We start from the raw sequence: 21,032 nt of genomic DNA, 5'->3' as shown, positions 1-21,032 counted from the left end.
AAATGAAATCGCAGTAAAATTTCATAAAATTTACTAAATGTTGCGTGGAAAAATGTTGAAATCGTTTTAACACGATGTGAAAGCACCTCCCCCCTCTCAACAATAAAAATAATTAAAAATGACCAAAAACCAAAAAGTAAGACAACTTTTGCCAAGTTTGACAAATTCGATAAAAATTGCACGAAAAGTTGTTTTAAAAAAATATTTGAAAATTCAAAAAAGCAAGCACTGAAAATGACCAAAAACTCACAAAAGTAAGGAAATTACATAAAAAATTCGACGAAATCTGCTAAAAACTGCATGAAAAGGTGCTGAAATTGTTTTAAAATGACGTAAAATCACCGAAAACAAATTTAGATGACCCAAAAACAAGAAAATTTTGGTAAAATTCAACAAATTTTTTTAAAAATTGCATGAAAAAGTGTTGAAACGCTTTAAACGACGTTTAAAAAACCTTCAATAAAAGCGTTAAAAGCACTGAAAATGGCAAAAAAAAAGTCATTAAATTTCAGCGAAATTCGTAAAGAATGAACAAAAAAGTATTGAGATTATTAATTTAGAATTAAGTAAGTACAACCCAAAATTGATACAATTTCAGAAAAATTGGACACACTTTATGAAGAAGTTATGAGCAAAATTTGAAAATTTGATGTCATGATATTGGAAATTTTTGAAAAAATCCCACGCAACATATGAGTTAAAATTTTGCGAGAAATTCGGGAGAGGGGGAGGGGGGAGTGTCATTGAGGGCGTCGCAGGAGGAGCCGAATCAAAAAAACAAACTGGGGTCATTCCATGTCAATTCGATCAACGTTTTTGAGTCATGTCTTTCGATTTCACTCGATTTTTTTTTTGCAATATCTACCAACCCAGTAGATAAGAAACCCGCAATCAGTCTGGCCCCAGCCCCCTCTGGGGGCAGGTGGGAGATTCCATTATTTTCACATCGTCTCGAGATACTCAACTTCAGCAGCGCATTCCTCCAAAACTATGATACTTTGATCAAAACTGTTTTCACAGTTCGAAAGAGTATTGAATTTTGAACTTTTTAAGCATTTTGAAATTTTCAAAAGTTGAAAGTTGAACTTTCAAATTGAAAGTTTAAATTTAAAAATGGAGCTGTAAGTGGGAGCTACCATTTAAAATTCTGAAAAAATTTCCATAGACGTACCTTTTCATGCTTTTTCGAAATATTCTAGTTTCAAGATGGGATCTTTTAATGGAGAAGGAGCACCCCCACCCCCAATTTGGGGCAAAACGTTCGAAAGAAAATCTGGGGCATGTGATATATCGAATTGTATGTTTTTGGTAACGCTGAACACGAATATGACGTTAGATTTTCGATTGGACCCCATCCACGGCCCCCAGCACCACCCAAAATGGGGTGAAAGTTCAAAATATGGTTTTTTTCGTGCGACACATCAAATAGTATGTTTTTGGTGACGCTGAACACGAATATGAAGCCATATTTTTGATTGGACCCATCCACGGCCCCAAGCACCTCCCCAAGGGGGATAACCTAAAAAAAAAGTCGTAGCAGTCTGCCGCTACATAAGAGCCAAATTTTTGTGCCAGAAACATTGAGGGCTCTTGAACTACTCGCACCCTCGCTTCGCTCCTGTGCTTCGCCTGTGTTTAAGTCCCCCCCTGCACCCCCCTTTGGCTTCACTCAACTACCTCCTAGAGATTTTTTTTCATGTTCCGCGCTTCGCTTGAACTTATCGCACCCTCGCTTCGCTCCTGTGCTTCGCCTGCATTTGGAGGGGGGCTTCCCCCAACTCTCTTCTTCCTCCTGCAAAAAGTATGGTTACAAACCTGTCTTGACCCTGAAACAGGTCAAATGGGGTTGGAAGGTTGAAACCGGCAAAAAGGCCTTCAGGCACATCCTCCCATTGTACTGTAAAAATTTGAACCTTCTAGGTTAATTTGGAGGTGCCGTTGGATTTCCTAAACTTGGAAAAACTCATTTGACCCTGAAAGGGGTCAAATAGGGTTGGAAGGTTCAAACGTGCAAAAGGCACTTCGGGTACATCCTCCCATTGTACTGTGAAAATTTGGACCCTCTAGGTCAATTTGGAGGGGCTACAGGCAGTCTGAAAAATTGGAAACCGCTTAAAATAGACCAAAAATTCACTTTTTTGACCCTGGAGAGAGGTCAAATAGGGTTGGAAGGTTGAAACCTGCAAAAGGCACTTCGGATACATCCTCCCAATGTACTTCGAAAATTTGTACCCTCTAGGTCAATTTGGAGGGGCTACAGGCTGTCTGAAAAATTGAGGAACACGTAAAATAGACCAAAAATCCACTTTTTTGACCCTGTAGAGAGGTCAAAAAGGGTTGGAAGGTTGGAACCTGCAATAATCACTCATGGGGCACTCTCCCAATGTATTCTGTAAATTTGGACCGTCTTGATCAATTCTGGGGTGGGGGGGGGGGGTCAAAAACTGGGGTCAAATGTGGTTTTTCCCACCTTAATCAGGGTGGGGATGACGTAGGGAGCTGAAATTGAGATATGTTGATCACAATGGGGGTACTGACCAATGGTATCATTTTAGGCCCTTTTCATCCATTTAGGGTCATATTATGCCCCTCCAAAAAAATGACCTTTCTGTAAAAATGGGGTTGGAAGGTTGAAACATGCAAAAGGCACTTCGAGTTCATCCTCCCAATGTACTGTGAGAATTTGGACCCTCTAGGTCAATTGGGAGGGGCTGTAGGCTGTCTGAAAAATTGGAAAACACGTAAAATAGACCAAAAATCCACTTTTTACCCTGGAGAGAGGTCAAATAGGGTTGGAAGGTTGAAACCTGCAATAATCACTCATGGGGCACCCTCCCATTGTATGCTGGAAATTTGGACCTTCTAAATCAATTTCAGGGGTGAGGGGGTCAAAAATTGGGGTCAAATGTGGTTTTTTCCACCTTAAACGGGGTGGGGATGACCTAGGAAGCTGAAATTTGAATATGTTGATCACAATGAAAGTACTGACCAATGGTATGATTTTGGACCCTTTTCATTTATTTGGGGTCATATTATGCCCCTCCAAAAAATGACTTTCCTGTAATTTTCAACTTCGACCCTTCAAACTGCGGGGGTCAATTCTAGGTCTTAAAAGAATCCTATTCTCCAAGTTTGACCTTATTTGACCAACTAGAACAGGTCCCAGGTCATAAAATGTAAAAATCACCATTGCGCTGAATAGTGCTAAAACTTATATATAAGGTGCACCGGGGGAAGTTGGAATTCGGGGTAAGTTAGAAAACTTGCTCTAGCACCTAGAGGATTATATCTGGCGAAGTGCCACTAAAGGTGACTTGAGGGTACTACCCCTACTTCATCACGGCATAAAAATTTTCGCGATTCAGTTTCATTTTAGATGTCTTTGGTTCAATTGTATTTTGTTGTTGTTTTGAACTTATTTTGAATTTGGTCTAAGATACAGACTTTCTATTTCTTAGTTTTTCGCATATAGCGGACGAACCGTGCGTCCTAGTGAAAATCTGATGAGAGTGATCTCAAAGAGAATTAAATTCTCTACAATTTTGTTTCAATGCAATTTTTCTAGGACGCTCGGTTTGTGACCTACGCCTCTGCAAAGTCTAGCCTGTTCTGACTTTAATCTTAATCGAACACAGAACAGGTACGACATACATACACATCCAATTCTCACCTATTCACCAACCAAATCTTCGTAAAAAATCACTCCACCTCAGCAAATTTACATACACTGGCACTAATCTGACAAACTCCCAACCCCAATCGAAGACACCACATCTTCGATTCGAAATTTTTTCTCGCCAGAGGACAGGCAAAAAAAAATCGAGACGAGGAAGGGGTAAAAGTGGGGAGGAAAATGCGCGTTAAAAATAACAATATACTCGTAGTCTTACACTCACAGTCAGCAGTCACCCCTTTCACGCTGACGTCATGAAAGTTGCACGTTGCGTATATAGGTCACAATGACTAGAGCGCAGTCTCGTGCTCGACGTTTCGCCATTCATACTTTTTTGTACGGTCGTTTATCGACGCCGTCCCGCGTCCTCTTGATAAAAACGACGCCTTGCCGCGCCGCTCCGCCGCCTGCTCCGCAAGCTGAGACGCAAAAAGTAAATACTAGTTTGCGCCAGTACATAGTGGCAGTATTTTGTTATCAGTTCAATTTAAAACAGCTGTGTTTCCTTCTGCGCTCTGTTGATTTCGCACACATTCGCCAAACGTACTATTTTTTTTCACTACTTTCGAGTTGAATTTTTTCGAAAAAATTGTGCCATTTTTTCAAATTATTTACCTGTAACAGAGAATAAAACGAGGGGTTTAGTGATCTTCGTCCGTAATAACAGGTTTGTTGACATTTTATAAGTAATTTTTTTACCATAAAAACATGCTCCGAGTGTATAGTTATTTTAATATACTCGTGTTCGTTGGCTGTTGCTGTTGGCGTCTTTACCCCATATTTTAAAGCTTACCTACGCGTGTAACATCGTAGTACCTTTTTATTGAAATGCCATTACAGCGAGCTTTTTTTTTTTGTTGCTTTTTTTCGAATTTATATTTTTATACTCGCGAGGAAACAAACAGCTACTCGATTTATCGATCGATACTTTCAATTTTAACATCTCTAAACCATGTGTAGAAACTGCTGCAGTGGAATTTTTTCCAGATATCATACACAGAGTCTAAAATTTTGATTTAGTCAGCAAAACATTGCACTCGACTGTACATTTTTTCGTTTTAAACGTTCGGAATGTGGAATCCAAACAAATAAAACGAGCTTTTAGGTATCTCGTAAAAGGTATTGGGCGTTATACGAGTAGGATATGAGAAAAAGCTTTCGTGCAAGTTCATAAAGTGAAGGTAATTTTTTGATTGATTCCTTGTCTGAAATCCTTCCCAAATAAATTACATTAGGGTGTTTCTTTTGGATTCTTTCGCCATTCGATATAACCAATCCTTATTATTTTCATGCTATAGAAGTTTGGAACTCGAAAACTGCTTCTTTTCTCATTGTCAGTTGGATTTTTTTTTTTCACTATACGAACAAAGATGTTCTAGAAAATTTTCAAACATTTTTCGGTTTGTAATTTGGAAAAATATCGATCCACATTCCAATCAGCTCTCTTTCGTAGCAAATAACGCAGTAATTAATTGCTCGAAAATTTTTGCAATTCTCGTGAAAATTCGTACAAGATGAATCAATTTGTCTGCACCTACACGAAATGATAAGCGAAGTTTAAAGGCCTTGAAAAGATACTCTCATTACCAAGCCCCCCTCCCTCTCCACCCAATGAATTCAAAAACACTAAATTTCAATTTCCCAATGACAATTAGAATTTCTTAAATCGTCACATTTCTGGTTCTATGGAAATAGGCGAATAATGTAACAAAACATTTTCAATAAAAAATTATTTACTGCTCAATTTTGAAAAATTTGCCACAAAATATTCAAAATTTTGGGATACACTGCGCATGGAATCCATTTCAGGTGCCTATGTATATAAAAACGTTCTCATCAATTTCAGGCTTGTTTGGAATTGTTTCAGGTTTTTTTTGGGAGGGGGAGGGGAAAGGGGGTGATGGAATTTAAAGAACATCTCAGTCGAGGTCATTCCAACAAAATTTGCTCAAATTTGGAGCATTTTCTTCGGCCTTGGTGTGGATTTGAGGAATTTGAGTGGAGACAACCCTTCGAACCAAAATTCCAAATTTGAGCAAATTTTGTTGGAATGACCTCGACTGAGATGTTCTCAGAATTTCATCACCCCCTCCTCCTCCACCCCCCCCAAAAAAAAACCTGAAACAATTCCAGACGAGCCTGAAATTGATGAGAATGTTTTTCTAGGCCCCAAAAATGGATTCCATGCGCAGTGTATCCCAAAATTTTGATAATTATGTGGCAAATTTTAGAGGAGTGAAAATAGTGAAAAAAAATTCAAAATACATACGAGTAGCAATCAATCGAAAGAAAATCAAAACTTTCGGATTTAGCTAAATTGGAAAAGGCTTGTTTTACACTTTTTCAATTAAAATCTCTCCATTGTTCTTTTCTTCTAGAAAAATTTTGAAATTATTTTTCTCTAATTTTTCAAATCTGATTGCAAAAAGTTTGATCAATTTCAAATATTTTTACAAGTGGTTATTTTCAGTGCCACCGACAAGGGGGGGGGCGCACAGTGGGCTGTGAGCACCCTCAAAACGCCTGTAATTCAAAAACTTACAACGAATCCTAAAACAATGGTACAGTGATATCCTCCCTTATGTTTTTGGGGTTGCAGAATACGAATTTGACAATTATTTTTCGTGGGGGTGGGGGTGAGGGGGTGAAAACGTCAAAATTTGATAATATTGACGTGTGATATGTCGAAATGTATGTTTTTGAGGGTGTAGATCACGAATCTGACAATATTTTTTTCATAGGGGTGAATTGGGAGGGGGTGAAGGGGGTAAAAACGGCAAAAATTCAAAATTTGACCATAATGATGTGTGATATGTCGAAATGTATGTTTTCGAGGTTGTAGATCACGAATTTTTGACAATATTTTTTTCGTAGAGGTGAATAGTGGGGGATGAAGGGGGTGAAAAATTCAAAAATTGACAATAATGAAGTGTGATATGTCTAAATGTATGTTTTTGAGGGTGTAGATCACGAATCTGACGATATTTTTTTCGTATGGGTGAATGGTGAGGGTTAAGGGGGTAAAAACGGTGAAAAATTCAAAATTTGACTATAATGATGTGTGATATGTCGAAATGTACCCTTCACCCCTCACCATTCACTTCTAGGAAAAAAATATCGTCAGATTCGTGATCTACACCCTCAAAAACATACATTTCGACATATCACACATCAATACTGTCAAATTTTGAAGTTTCCACCCCCTCACCCCCTCACCGCCACAAAAAATATTGTCAAATTCGTATTCTGCAACCCCAAAAACATAAGAGAGGATATCACTGTACCATTGTTTTAGGATTCATTGTAAGTTTTTGAATTACAGTCGTTTTGAAGGTGCTCACAGCCCACTGTGGGGCGGGGGGGAGGAGCAAAATCCGTACAATTTGGCTCGAGTTCGCATTTTTTGTAGAGCCTGTTACGTTTAAAAAAACTGGAGAACTTCATTTTTAGAAGAGAAACTGTAACCGTCATTTTTTAACAAAAATGAACACTTTATTTCATTTTTGAAGGGAGAAAAAAAATAAAAAATTCATTTTTGAAGAGAGGATCGAGATTTTATGGAATAAAAGATGTTAAACTTTTCTCAGAAAAAAGACGTATTGTGAACAACATTCTCAAAAAAAATTTCTCTCCAAAAATTATTTGTCGTGAGACAGACTTCTTTCCTGACCTCAACTTTCAAAAACGAAATTTTTTGAAGGATAACTACTTCTTGCTCTAGAAGATTAAGTACTTTTTTCAGGAAACTTCTCGTTGAAAAACTTCTACAGAAGAAACTTCCCCAATAAACTTTTTTTTTGAAAATAAAATTATCATTATCGGTGGAGGGGGGAGCAGTAAAGGATTTTCTTTGATAGGAGAACTTGTGGACAAAATTCTTTTCGTTAAACAACTTCATTTTCGACCCTAATAATTTTTGAAAGAAAACAGACTTACTAGGTATTAGAGAAATTCTGAACAAGCGGAAATCGATCTTGAAAGATCGATCAAGTAGGTCATTGATAAGCATCTGTAACGCTTATCATAATATGTATTAAAATTATCTATATACATATTAAAATTATGACCGGATTCTTTTGACTCAGTATGTTTGAATTATGGTTTAAAGTAATGTTTATAGCTTTTCAACTCCATTGGGGAAAATTCTGCAAAAATTTCAACTCTCAAAAAAAACAGCTGGAGGCTCCAGAAGTGCTCAAAATAGTTCGAAGCCATTTCCAATCGATTCAGATGGTCTAAATTAGGAAACATTTCGAATTTCAGCTTTCTGAGTTGATTTTTGCAAAATTGCAATCCTCCTCCCCCTCCCTATTTTTACGCAAAAGATTTTCGAAAATTTTCCAAACGTCGAAAAATGCACTCCAGCGTCTGGAATTTTCGGCTGGTGATGTATTTTTGCCTGTTCTTTCCATTCAGCGTTGCCTGGTTTGAAAATTTTCCCATCAGTTGGGACACTCCCCTTTCGAAATTTCTCGACTTTTTTCGCTACTTCATTTTGAAATCAATCTACTCTGATAATACAATATTGGTAACTTTATCATACGAATCGAATCCCATGTAAACGAATATGACGTCATGCTGCACTCACCCATCCCCCTCCAAAGCCTCAGCCCACATCTCAATTTTGACTGTTTTTGAGGAGAAAAAAACAACGACAACTTTAATATTGATGTCGTTTTCATATCTTGAATCGAGTCCTCTGAACACGAACATGACGTCAAATTTTACGTTACACTCGCTCAACTCTACCGTCAATTTTGACCATCTATAAAAAAAATCGAAAAATATACTCGATAAAAAGCACCGCCAATACCAACGGTATGATTCAAACAAAAAATAGGATTTTTAAATACCCACACGATGACGTGACATCGACCGCATAGTCGTCGACTCGACGATAAAATCGATAAATGCGAACTATCCTTGAAACATCGATTCGTTGACACATAAAAATAACACAAACACTCGTCTCATTGCAGAATAATTTTACGAAAAATAAATTTAAAAACAAACAAACAAAACCGATTGTTTTGTAATTAAAAAGCACTTTGGAACGAAAAACGAGGCACCTGCTTCGAAGAAATTATACAGCAATGTCCCAGAAATGCCAGTCGTCGATTTTATGCAGATGCTCGTCTTCTCACCCCCCTTCCCCCAGTCACCTCCTCCAACCCTTCATAAACTTCCTACCGCTTATTCGCTTATTAACGCGTAAAGTTATCAACTTTTCGATATTAATCGAATTATAGCTAAGTTCATTTCACATCAACCGAGTAGGTAGGTCTACGCTTTTTAAAAAATTGTCGAAAATTAAACAGCTACTAAGTACGTTGCATCGAGTTTACGAAAATCAGAAAGTTTTAATTGAAACGTAAAAGATGCGGACGTCAAAGGAGCAGAATTTAGGCAAAGATAACTAATTAGTAATTACCTATTCATGAAACCGCAATTATGGGTTTGAGCAAAAGATAAAAAATTTTCATAATCACACGTAAAGTCACTGATAAGGCGATATACATTTAAAGTTCACCCATATCACGATGATGTAACATGTGTTTTATTATGTACACACAATCAATTTTCGCTAGTTAAAGGTCGTTCATTATCAGAGATTTTTTGATTTTATTTAACTTATAATGTATGTATACCTGATTCTGCAATGAGCAAAATTCACATAGCGTGCGAAACAAGCCTAAAATATTGCAGCAAAATACTACACAATGACGGCGGAATTTTTTTTGGAGCGAGAAGATGGAGAAATGTGGGGAGAGAAGACGAGGTAAAGACATTGAATGGGTACATAAAACCATTCTTACGCTTACATGACACGAATAGCAGTAGCAGCCTATCTTTATGCACAGATCACCTTCGATTTTGTCGTGTAAAATTAATCAGTCGAAACGCAAACATTCTACTTACTCGTAAAAATAATGTAAGACACAAAACGTCAAAAATAATACACGATCTCGTACACCTACTTTTGATGGAAAACAATGAAATGCCAAAAACAAGTTGAAGTGCAGCGTTACTTTCAGATTTCCAATTTTATTTGATAAAAATTTTGTGGAAATTCCAAGTTTCAAAAATCTGCTTGAGGCTCCAGAACTGCTCAAAACGGTTTGAAACAGTTTACGATCGATTTCGCAGGTCAAAAGTGGGGTAGGTATATCTCAAATTTTAGCTTTCTAGGTCAATGTGGTAAAATTTTGATTTTTTTCTCCTTTTTGGCTTAAATTTGATTCTCAAAAATTCACCAAAAATCAAAAAATGCTATTTAGCATTTGAAATTTTGGCTGGAGATAAGTTTTTGTCTGCTCTTTTGATCTTGCTTTGACCAGTTTTAATAATTCGGTGCGAGTCCTATGTTGGAAAGCAAAATCTGCGATTTCGGTTCACCTGTCAATCAAAATGGCTGTCATTTTGTTAATAAGGCAAACTTTTTTTGGCAAGTTTGCTTCAAAGTATTCCTTAAGATGTTCCCTTTAAGACCGTTCTAGACGACCGGAAGAAGGGGGGGGGGTTGCTATTATTCCTATTGCCATAATAGTCTGGTATATGACAATAGGGGTAATTGCACCCCCCCTCCCGCCGACCTTCCGGGACGACTTTTTTCTTGAAGGGGACATCCTAAGGAACATTTTAAAGCAAATTTGCCCAAAAAAAGTTGGCTTTACATACAAAATGGCGACCATTTTGATTGACAGGTCAGCCGAAATCGCAGATTTTGCGTTTCAACACAGGACTTGCACGAAATTTTTCAAACCCTACAATGGTAGATCGAAAGATCATGCAAAAATTTATCACCTGTCAAAATTTCAAGTGCTAAAGTGCGTTTTTCGATTTTTGGTGAATTTTTGAAAATCCAATTTAGGCCAAAAATGAGGGAAAAAATCAAAATTTTACCAAATTGACCAAGAAAGCTGAAATTTGGAATATATGTGAGGGCGCATACGGAAAGGGACCTACCGACAAAAAAAAAAAAAAAAAAAAAAGTTCTCTGAAATTGTTGTAGGAACCCTTTACAGCGTTCCTACAACAATTTCAGAGAACTTTTTTTTTTTTTTTTTTTGGTCGGTAGGTCCCTTTCCGTATGCGCCCTCACATATGTACCCGATTTACGACATGCCAAATCGATTGGAAACTGCTTCAACCCGTTTTGAGCCGTTCTGGAGCCTCCAGCAGATTTTTGAAACTCGAAATTCCCACAAAATTCCATCAAATTGGAGTTGTTAAGCTGAAATTTATTCTAAAAACTAATTTCAATACGCTACGAAGTACTGCAGGTGAATTCCAAGTCATTTTAGAGCCTCCAGCGACTTTTTTGAAAATTACTGAAGCCGTCAGAAGATTTTTGAAACTCGAAATACCCACAAAATTCCATCAAATTGGAGTTGTAAAGCTGAAATTTATTCTAAAAACTAATTCCAATACGCTAAGAAGTACTGTAGGTGAATTTCAAGTCGTTTTGGAGCCTCCAGCGACTTTTTGAAAATTCCTAAAACATCCAGCAGATTTATGAAACTTTGAATTTTCACAAAATTTCATCAAACGGAGATGGAAAGCTGAAATTTACTCAACATTCCAATTTTAACACTCTCTGAAGACGACTTCAGGTGGGTTCAAGTCATTTTAGAGCCTCCAGCGACTTTTTTGAAAATTACTGGAGCGCCCAGTAGATTTTTGAAACTTGAAATTTCCCCAAAATCCAAAATTTCATTAAACTGAGATGGAGAGTCGAAATGCATTCTGCAAACTAATTTCAATACGCTACGAAGTGGACTGCTGGGGATTTCAAGTCATTTTGGAGCCTCCAGCGACAAAATTGAAATTTCCTAAACGTTGCTAAAAGCTTCAAAACCATTTGAAACCATCACGTAGTCTGCGAAGTAAATTTCAGCCTGCCAATTCCATTTGATAAATTAATGTTGCGGGAATTTCAAGTATCAAAAATCTACGGCAGGCTCCAGTCATTTTCAAAAAAGTCGCTGGAGGCTATAAAATGACTTGAACCCACCTGAAGTCGTCTTCAGAGGGTGTTAAAATTGGAATGTAGAGTAATTTGCGTATTTCTATCTCCATTTGATGAAATTTTGTAATTTAAAGCTTCAAAAATCTGCTGGCGGCTTCAGGAATTTTCAAAAAGTCGCTGGAGGCTCCAAAACGACTTGAAATCCACCAGCAGTCCACTTCGTAGCGTATTGAAATTAGTTTGCAGATGAATTTCGACTCTCCATCTCAGTTTGATGAAATTTTGGGGAAATTTCAAGTTTCAAAAATCTACTGGAGGCTCCAGTAATTTTCAAAAAGTCGCTGGAGGCTCCAAAACGACTTGAAATCACCTACAGTACTTTTTAGCGTATTGGAATTAGTTTTTAGAATACATTTAAGCTTTCAACTCCAATTTGATGGAGTTTTGTGGGAATTTCGGGTTTCAAAAATCTGCTGGAGACTCCAGAACTGCTCAAAACGGATTGAAACCGTTTCCAATCAATTTGGGATGTCGAAAATAGGGTATATCCCAAATTTCAGCTTTCTTGGTCAATTTGGTAAAATTTTGATTTTTTTCCTCATTTTTGTCCTGAATTGGATTTTTAAAAATTCACCAAAAGTCGAAAAACGCACTTTAGCACTTTAAATTTTGACAGGTGATAAATTTTTGCATGATCTTTCAATCTACCATTGAAATTTCGAGCAAGTCCTATGTTGAAACGCAAAATCTGCGATTTTTGGCTGACCTGTCAATCAAAATGGCCGCCATTTTGTAAGTAAAGCCAACTTTTTTTTGGGCAAGTTTGCTTTAAAATGTTCTTTAGGATGTCTCCTTTAAGAAAAAAGTTGTCCCGGAGGATCGGCGGGGGGGAGGGGGTGCAATTGTCATATGCCGGACTAAATCGCTGATTAAATAAATGTCAAACCAAATCAACGAGTAATATTACGCATGCTTGTGCGTGTATTTGGCTTGGTAAAAGATAGTGACACAGGGCAGTGCAAAGCTCACCTTGAACAACGCCACTGTATCGTTATTATAGTATTACCTCAAAAAAAAAAAAAAAAAAAAATCGTTTAACGACGACGTATAGGTACGCGTATAAGTTAGGGGTCAGCTTTTGTTCTCTTTTCTCTCTCACTCTCTCGGTCTGTCTTAAAGAAGAAAAAAAAAATGCCATAAAATCCACGCTGCTGTCGCACTGCTACAATTCTAAAACGGAGCCAGAAAATTCGCCCACTGATCGGTTCTGTAAATTGGGTAAGTATTGGGAACGGGAAAGTACGAGTACGTATAATATAGAGAAACCCTACACGACGCGAGATTTTCTTTATTCCATTCCGCACGAGTCCTTGACATTTCTTCTCGTCGTCGTTGGTTTGTTGTATGTACATACATACGTAATGCTTCTGCTTCGTACTCTCAGTCTCGTCTAGTATAGGTGTATTCGTGGCATACATACTCCGGCCCCCTCTCATGCCTAATGGGGCACAAGGGCTAAGATCAGCTGCAAGTACGCGGTTTGTATAGCTGAAATAAACACCGATGATGGCAGACAGAGCCGCAGCAGAAGCACCGCATATAAATACGCAGAAAATTGAACCGAGGGTGTATAAAAGGTCACTACTACAACAGCTTTTCAAGCAGGTCTATCTCATTGCTTTCTATACGAGTAGAAGCCGATTTCAAAGCGCCAGTCATCATAGGTAGGGTTTTATCGATGAGCTCAAGTCCAAGTACACTACACCTCGTAGGTACTCGTATCATTCGAAGAAAATGTTCATCTGTATTTCGCGCGCATTCTGCGGTGCAAAAGTCACACGTTAAATTACCCTGCAATTTGAGCCGAAGCTAATTAGAGTGATAATTAATCGTTTCCGACTGTCTCAATAGATATCACTGTTTTTGAGAATGAAGGAAATCGAAATATGTGTACTTCTACGTCAAAAGGGCCCATTTGGTCGGTGCCGAGAAGGGTGTAGATTTTATTTTTCAAAAATCGGTACAATCTTCCAAAGTTCTCCAATTGATTTAAATGGCGCGCGAACGTGAAGCTTTCATGGACAGCTTCACACTCAAACACTGTTGGAATCCACCGGAGAACATTGGAAGCTTATTTTGATTTTTGAAAAATAAAATCTATACCCTTCTCGGCACCGACCGAATGGGCCCTTTTGACGTAGAAGTACACATATATATTTTCAGAAATTGTATCACCCAGATTAGATAAAAATTTTAAAACCCAGATTTTAACAATCAATGATGGACGTAAAAATTTTTTCCACCAGTTAGAGGGGGGGCGAACGACCATTGGAATTACTTGTTTACAATATTCTCACTTCGTCTGGTCAAATGGTCAAAAAATCACACTTGAAATACTCGAATCAATTTTTATACCTATCTTGAAATTTTTTGAAAAAAATCCTCCAGAAATATTTGTAGCAATTTTAATACAATCCATCGAGTAGAAACGCTCATCCTCTTAATCTTAATGGAATTACTCCTCCGAGTGAAATTATTATAACTGCGCTATGGAGCCAGCCCTAAGACTGGCGCTACGCGTTATTGACTCTGCAGACGCTTTGGCGGCGGCTGTAGCCAAAACTTGCACTCAAATACACCAATCGTCAAGTCGCTGACCTCTTATGCGTTTATTTTTATTATTAAACCTCCGCGTCGCGCCGTCTAGCGCACGAGTACCTGGCCAAGCCCCATGCAATATTGCTTCTATTTTTACACGATGCACAAATTATAATTACCCGAACGTAAATCACGTGTATATGAACATAGTATACGTAAAAGTTTTAACAGATGCACCTAAAACGATGCCGAAAACTTCGTGACAGAATACCTATCATCTGCCAAAAAAGATGTTAATCACCTGTACGTATACGAGTATGGTATACAGCGAATGCGTTCGTTTTCATCAAAAATCATTCCTGTTTCCCTCTTTTTCTTTTCAACATTCGACTTCGAGAAATCGATGTGTAAAGAATTTGTAAGCGTAATAATTTTCAAAATTCGCAATAGTTGAGCAGCCAAACTTCCAAAAAGCATAAGTATAGAATTAGCTAAGAGTCTTGAAATTTTCTACGTAGCTCAAGCCGATGTGACTGTAAAATTACCTACTCGAGAAACTGCGAAACTTTGAATTGAAAGCTCATGTCTCAAGACTGGTTGAACTTATTTGGGGCGGGGGAGGGGGTACTCTACCACGTAACCATCACAAAATTCTGATAATCACATCGTACAGGGTGTCCACACATTTCTGGAAATGATTTTCCCTGACTTTTCCAGGTTTTCCAGACTAATTTCTCAAATTTTCCAGATTCGCAAAAAATGAATTACACATGCGATCAGATCGGGGGAGGGGGGGGGGTAGGAGGAGGAGGTGTCAAATTTTTTCGAACATCATGAGCTCCAAATATCGTTAATAGATCTACAGACAGTTGTGCCCTTTTTTTCCAAGTATGACTGTGTGCTCAATAGGGTGGCCCTCATTTAAACTTGGTGGGAACATTTTTTTGTTGGGAAAAATCAGGATTTTAACATGCTGAGCTCAGCCTCAGTCAATGGTATCAAAATTTTTAAAAAGAGAGGCGTTCTGTTAGAACTGTTAGAAAACAAAAATTGTATTAATAATTCGCATTTAAGCATAGACACAATGGAAGAATATCATTTTTCAAAAACTTTTAAAAATTTCTTTCTGACTTTCCATCTGTCCATCTGTCTGTCTTTCTGTCTTTTTGTCTTTTTGTCTTTTTGTCTTTTTGTCTTTTTGTCTTTTTGTCTTTTCGTCTTTTCGTCTTTTCGTCTTTTCGTCTTTTCGTCTTTTCGTCTTTTCGTCTTTTCGTCATTCGTCTTTTCCTCTTTTTGTCTTTTCCTCTTTTCGTCTTTTCGTCTTTTCGTCTTTTCGTCTTTTCGTCTTTTCGTCTTTTCGTCTTTTCGTCTTTTCGTCTTTTCGTCTTTTCGTCTTTTCGTCTTTTCGTCTTTTCGTCTTTTCGTCTTTTTGTCATTCGTCTTTTCGTCTTTTCCTCTTTTTGTCTTTTCCTCTTTTCCTCTTTTCGTCTTTTCGTCTTTTCGTCTTTTCGTCTTTTCGTCTTTTCGTCTTTTCGTCTTTTCGTCTTTTTGTCATTCGTCTTTTCGTCTTTTCCTCTTTTTGTCTTTTCCTCTTTTCGTCTTTTCGTCTTTTCGTCTTTTCGTCTTTTCGTCTTTTCGTCTTTTCGTCTTTTCGTCTTTTCGTCTTTTCGTCTTTTCGTCTTTTCGTCTTTTCGTCTTTTCGTCTTTTCGTCTTTTCGTCTTTTCGTCTTTTCGTCTTTTCGTCTTTTCGTCTTTTCGTCTTTTCGTCTTTTCGTCTTTTCGTCTTTTCGTCTTTTCGTCTTTTCGTCTTTTCGTCTTTTCGTCTTTTCGTCTTTTCGTCTTTTCGTCTTTTCGTCTTTTCGTCTTTTCGTCTTTTCGTCTTTTCGTCTTTTCGTCTTTTCGTCTTTTCGTCTTTTCGTCTTTTCGTCTTTTCGTCTTTTCGTCTTTTCGTCTTTTCGTCATTCGTCTTTTCGTCTTTTCCTCTTTTTGTCTTTTCCTCTTTTCGTCTTTTCGTCTTTTCGTCTTTTCGTCTTTTCGTCTTTTCGTCTTTTCGTCTTTTCGTCATTCGTCTTTTCGTCTTTTCCTCTTTTTGTCTTTTCCTCTTTTCGTCTTTTCGTCTTTTTGTCTTTTCGTCTTTTCGTCTTTTCATCGATAAAATGCAAGACTTCAACAATTCTTGCAAAAAACACAGGGCTTCAAACCCAAACGGTTTCGAATGTGGGTAGGTATCGGGTATGGGTATCGGGTATGGGTACACATTTCTCAGAGAATCGGGTACAGGTATGGGTTCGGGTATTTTAGGTGAAATATCCGAACTGTACCTGATCTATCAGGTATTTTCGGGTATTTGGGTTCAAAATGGTCTCCATCAGGTACGGGTTCGGGTATGGGTACGGGTTCGGGTTCGGGTTCGGGTTCGGGTTCGGGTTCGGGTTCGGGTTCGGGTTCGGGTTTGGGTTCGGGTTCGGATTCGGGTTCAGGTACAGAAATTGTTGGAGTTTCGTTCGGGTATTCGGGTATTCTGGTAAATTTCCAAAATTCCCTGTCTTTTCTAGACCAACCATTGACCAAATTCCCTGACTTTTTCATTTCAACTTTCAAGTTTTCCAGGCTTGTGGACACCCCGTCATACTTACCATAATGTTAGATAAATTAATCAAAATTTAGTAAATTACCTACTCATAATTAATTTAGCATTTGGTAAATTACCTTGTACATATTATCAAACAATTTCAAAATTTAGTAAAAAAAGTTGCGATTTCTGCAAGAATTGGTAAATTACCTCATGTTGAGGGTAAAATTTGGTAAAATTTTTTCATAAGTTGATGATGATGAAAATTGGTAAATTGCATCTGAAAGTCATACCATAAAATTTGGTAATAATTATTGTAAAATTGGGTAAATTACCTCATATTTACCACGAAATTTGGTAAACCACATTATTAATACCATGAATTTCAAACTTGTCAAATTAAATTACAAATATATAACAATATTACTGTAAAATGAGGTACCTATATGACTGGAAATTACTGTAAAATCACACGATTCATCTTGTAAATATCAAGAAATACATTATTACCATAAAATTCGATAAATTACGTGGTGATTACCGTAAAATGGTGTAAATTACCAGTAATTACCAAAAAAGTTGGTAAACCATCACGTAATTGCCTTAAAAGTTGAAACTTTGAAAGTTTATAGAATACTTTGTTAATATCACGGTAAAATTGGGTAAATTACTGGTAATTACAGTAAAATTGTGTAAATTACCCGTAATTACCAACAAATTTGGTCAACTATTATGTAATTACCTAAAAAATGCATAAAATACTTCATTAACATCACGGTAAAATTGGGTACATTGCTGGTAATTATGGTAAAACTTGTTAAATTACTGATAATTACAGTAAAATTTTGTAAATTACTGGCAATTGCTGTAAAACTAGGTAAATTACCAGTAATTACCACAAAAGTTTACAAAGTAAATTACTGGTAATTACCGTAAAACTTGTTAAATTACTGATAATTACCGTAAAATTTTGTAAATTACTGGTAATTACAGTAAAATTGTGTAAATTACAGGTAATTGTTGTAAAACTTGGTAAATTACCAGTAATTACCATTAAAGTTTTTAAAATAAATTACTTGTAATCAACTTTAAAGTTGTTAAATTACAGGTAATTACTGTAAAATTTTTAAATTACCGGTAATTGCTGTAAAACTCGGTAAATTACTCGTAATTACCGTAAAATTGAGTAAATTTCTTTGAAATCCTGCCAAAATGAGTAAATTACCATATAATTACCATAAACTATGATATAATGTTCTCGTAATTACTGTAAGAATGGGTAAATTACCAATAATTCTTGTATTTTCAATTTTCCAATTATCATTCCAACTTTTTACCATCTGATTACAGAAAATCAACGTACACACGTGTAAACTACCCCAGTACCTCTACACAGAATGACTACTCCGAACATAACGCCTCAAAAACTGAGCATCACAGCCACGCCATTCTTAACGAACGCCGCCCAACAACAATCTCAACCCGAATCCTTATACAGAGAGTCGCAAATCGAGCCAGGCAAATGCAGCTGGATACGAATATGGCGTTTATGTAGACTACTATTGCACAGCTACGTTTAAATAATTCATTCGTACTGTAATTTAATCGTGTCAAGTTTCACCTATACAGTACCTATGTATTAACAATTTTATTACCTTTACGTACATGTACGTTCGTATGTACCTATAATACGTACATACGTACGTATTACGTATTCTCTACAAAATGCAGCTTCTTATATTCTTAGAATAGAGAAGCATTGGTGTAGATTCCAAAGAATCACCGTACATTTTTTTTTCAACGTTACCCTTTTACCATTATTACCTGTTTCAATTATAAATTTTACCTTATACTTTAATTACCTACCAATTAGACCTATACCTATATACTACCTACTTAACCCACCAAAGTGTATGTACTAGTGAGCAAGAAGTGACAAACTATACGCGTAACTCTGCAGTCCGCAATGCGGATTTACCATTTTAATTGCAAATCTAGTGTAAATAGGCCTATATAGGATGCCATATTTGTACTGTACTTGTCTTATATTTTAGTTTGATTTTATTCCTGTTCACCTACTTGTACACCCTTCCTGAAATTCCCACCTTTTAGTAGAAAATTCCTTTTTATCGAGTAGTGTCGTAGAGCATTATACTTAGTATAATCTGGTTGTAGTGCGATGCAATGCATGTGTCACAAGTAGTCTCTTATATAGTCAAAATTACCACTACTTATCTTTTCTGTACAAGCGACCAGACAACCAAAAAATTCAACTTATCAAGGGAACGTTTTATCGACTCGTAATTAGAATTAAGTGTCTTTTTTTCAAGTTACGATTGCCTAATCGAATTTTTCATTAATTTTACCTACCAAAATTCGAACTGAAATTTGTATGTATTTTGAAATCTTGAAAAAATTTCACTACCTCGAAATTTGCGATTTAGATGCTCAAATTCTCAGTACAGATTATCAAATGAAACTTTGTACATACGTAGCTTGAAAGTACTCAAATCTAAATACGAGTCCACCTTCGTTAGCCTATATAATCCATCGATGATAAGGCATAACGATCGCGTTATCATACCCCTCGGAGAATGAGGACGAGATTAAAATTTACGCTACCTGTTTTAGGGGAAACACTGCCTTCAAAACATCAACAAACAAAAAAGTGACAAAAAATCGATTTGTTTTTTTCTTTTTCATTTCTAAACTCGTCATGTGCATCACCATCACGTTATGCACTAATATAATTATATTATACTTACCTAATTACTCGAGTAATTAGGTAATAGGTATACAGAGAGTGAAATTTTTTCGTATGTCGTATCATCTTTCAAATAATAATACCTGTAACTTATAAGTTTCATTATCCAGGTCTCACTTTGATTGATACATTTTATATAGTTCTTCCATTTTATTCGTTTGTTTTTTTTTTTAAATTTAATACTTACTCGTGTACTAAAATATCTATATAATTGAGTGAGAAACCGTATTTTTTTTTTCGTTTTGTTTTGAATTAACTTTAAATTACCTAATATTCTAATACGTAGTTATGGGAATTCGATACTTGTTTTTTTTTGTTTTTTTTAGGCTATTATTTTTTTTTTCAGTTGGATTGCTTTTTAAAATATATAATATTTCTTCCTCTTTCAAAGCCATGATAATTTCTTTTAATTATTATTTTCGGAGCACCTTGTATTCCACCAAATAAAAATTCTCGTCTTTTATTCCTTTTTGTGATCTCTACAAATAATGTAAATGGTAGGTACATGCAAGATACATATGCATTTTTAAAAATGCGTCCACGCTTTGGCATTTTAAAATCTGTCTACGTTAACTCAACTCTAGGCTAGGTATGATAAAATTTAATCCATTTTTTTGTTTCTTTCAATCGTTATCACTGCCTTATTAATTTACATTTCATCTTCGTAGCATCTCTACGTACGAACTCGTATTTTCTTTTGTAGTTGTCGAATATCTATGAATTTAACCTAGCTACAAAATATGATATGACCCATAGTGTTTATATTTTTATTAAATTATGGAGTTTCAAAATTTATTACCATCGTTGGGCGCATGAATAGCTGAATTAATATGCGAATGCTACGTAGAAAATAATATCGTTGCCTATAATTACATACCTATTGGCTATTATAATATCGTGTACCTACTTTAGATTTTTTTTGTGTTATTTTATTTATTTATGTATTTTTTTTTTAATTTGTCAATTTCTTATAATATCATTGTTATTATATACCGGATGTGAGAAAAGTCATCTATTATACATTATTGTATTGCTTTAACACGTTTATCTTACGAAATAAATTTAGTTTGAAATTTCAATTTTGGTTTCATTCATCATAATTATTTTATCAACATTACACTACTTGAGTACTTGCTGTAAGTTATAAAATATGCTGTGGTTGAATTTCAGAGTTTAAAACTTTTGGAGAGAAGTCCACAAGTTCCAAAAAATGGTTTCTGGGGCACATTACTCCATTCTCTTCCTTCCCTATGGAACCACATCGGTTCAAATTTTGTATACTTCAGGATATAATACATACAAATTCGAAGAAACCATTTTTTCAAAAAAAATTATGTCGATTTTGGGACCCCCCTCTTCCCCCACTTGGGGTCCTTAAATCAAAAAGGGTCCTTCGCTATATTTTTAGAACAAGTACTCGTCAAGAGCTTTCGATTTAAAAAAATAGATTCCTAAC

At 36.3% G+C, this 21,032-nt stretch overlaps 1 long non-coding RNA gene across 1 annotated transcript; it reads left to right on the top strand.

The window, feature by feature from the left end:
* Nucleotides 1-3,836: 3,836 nt before the first annotated feature.
* On the top strand, nt 3,837-20,655 carry LOC135842808 (uncharacterized). Its single transcript, XR_010558189.1, has 2 exons — nt 3,837-4,340; nt 18,163-20,655. It is a non-coding gene; the product is annotated as an uncharacterized LOC135842808 (long non-coding RNA).
* Nucleotides 20,656-21,032: the final 377 nt, after the last annotated feature.

This window comes from Planococcus citri, chromosome 4, assembly GCF_950023065.1.
Source record: "Planococcus citri chromosome 4, ihPlaCitr1.1, whole genome shotgun sequence".
NCBI lineage: Eukaryota > Metazoa > Arthropoda > Insecta > Hemiptera > Pseudococcidae > Planococcus > Planococcus citri.
Note: the sequence above shows the minus strand (reverse complement) of the source record. Positions and strands in the feature narration are given on the sequence as shown.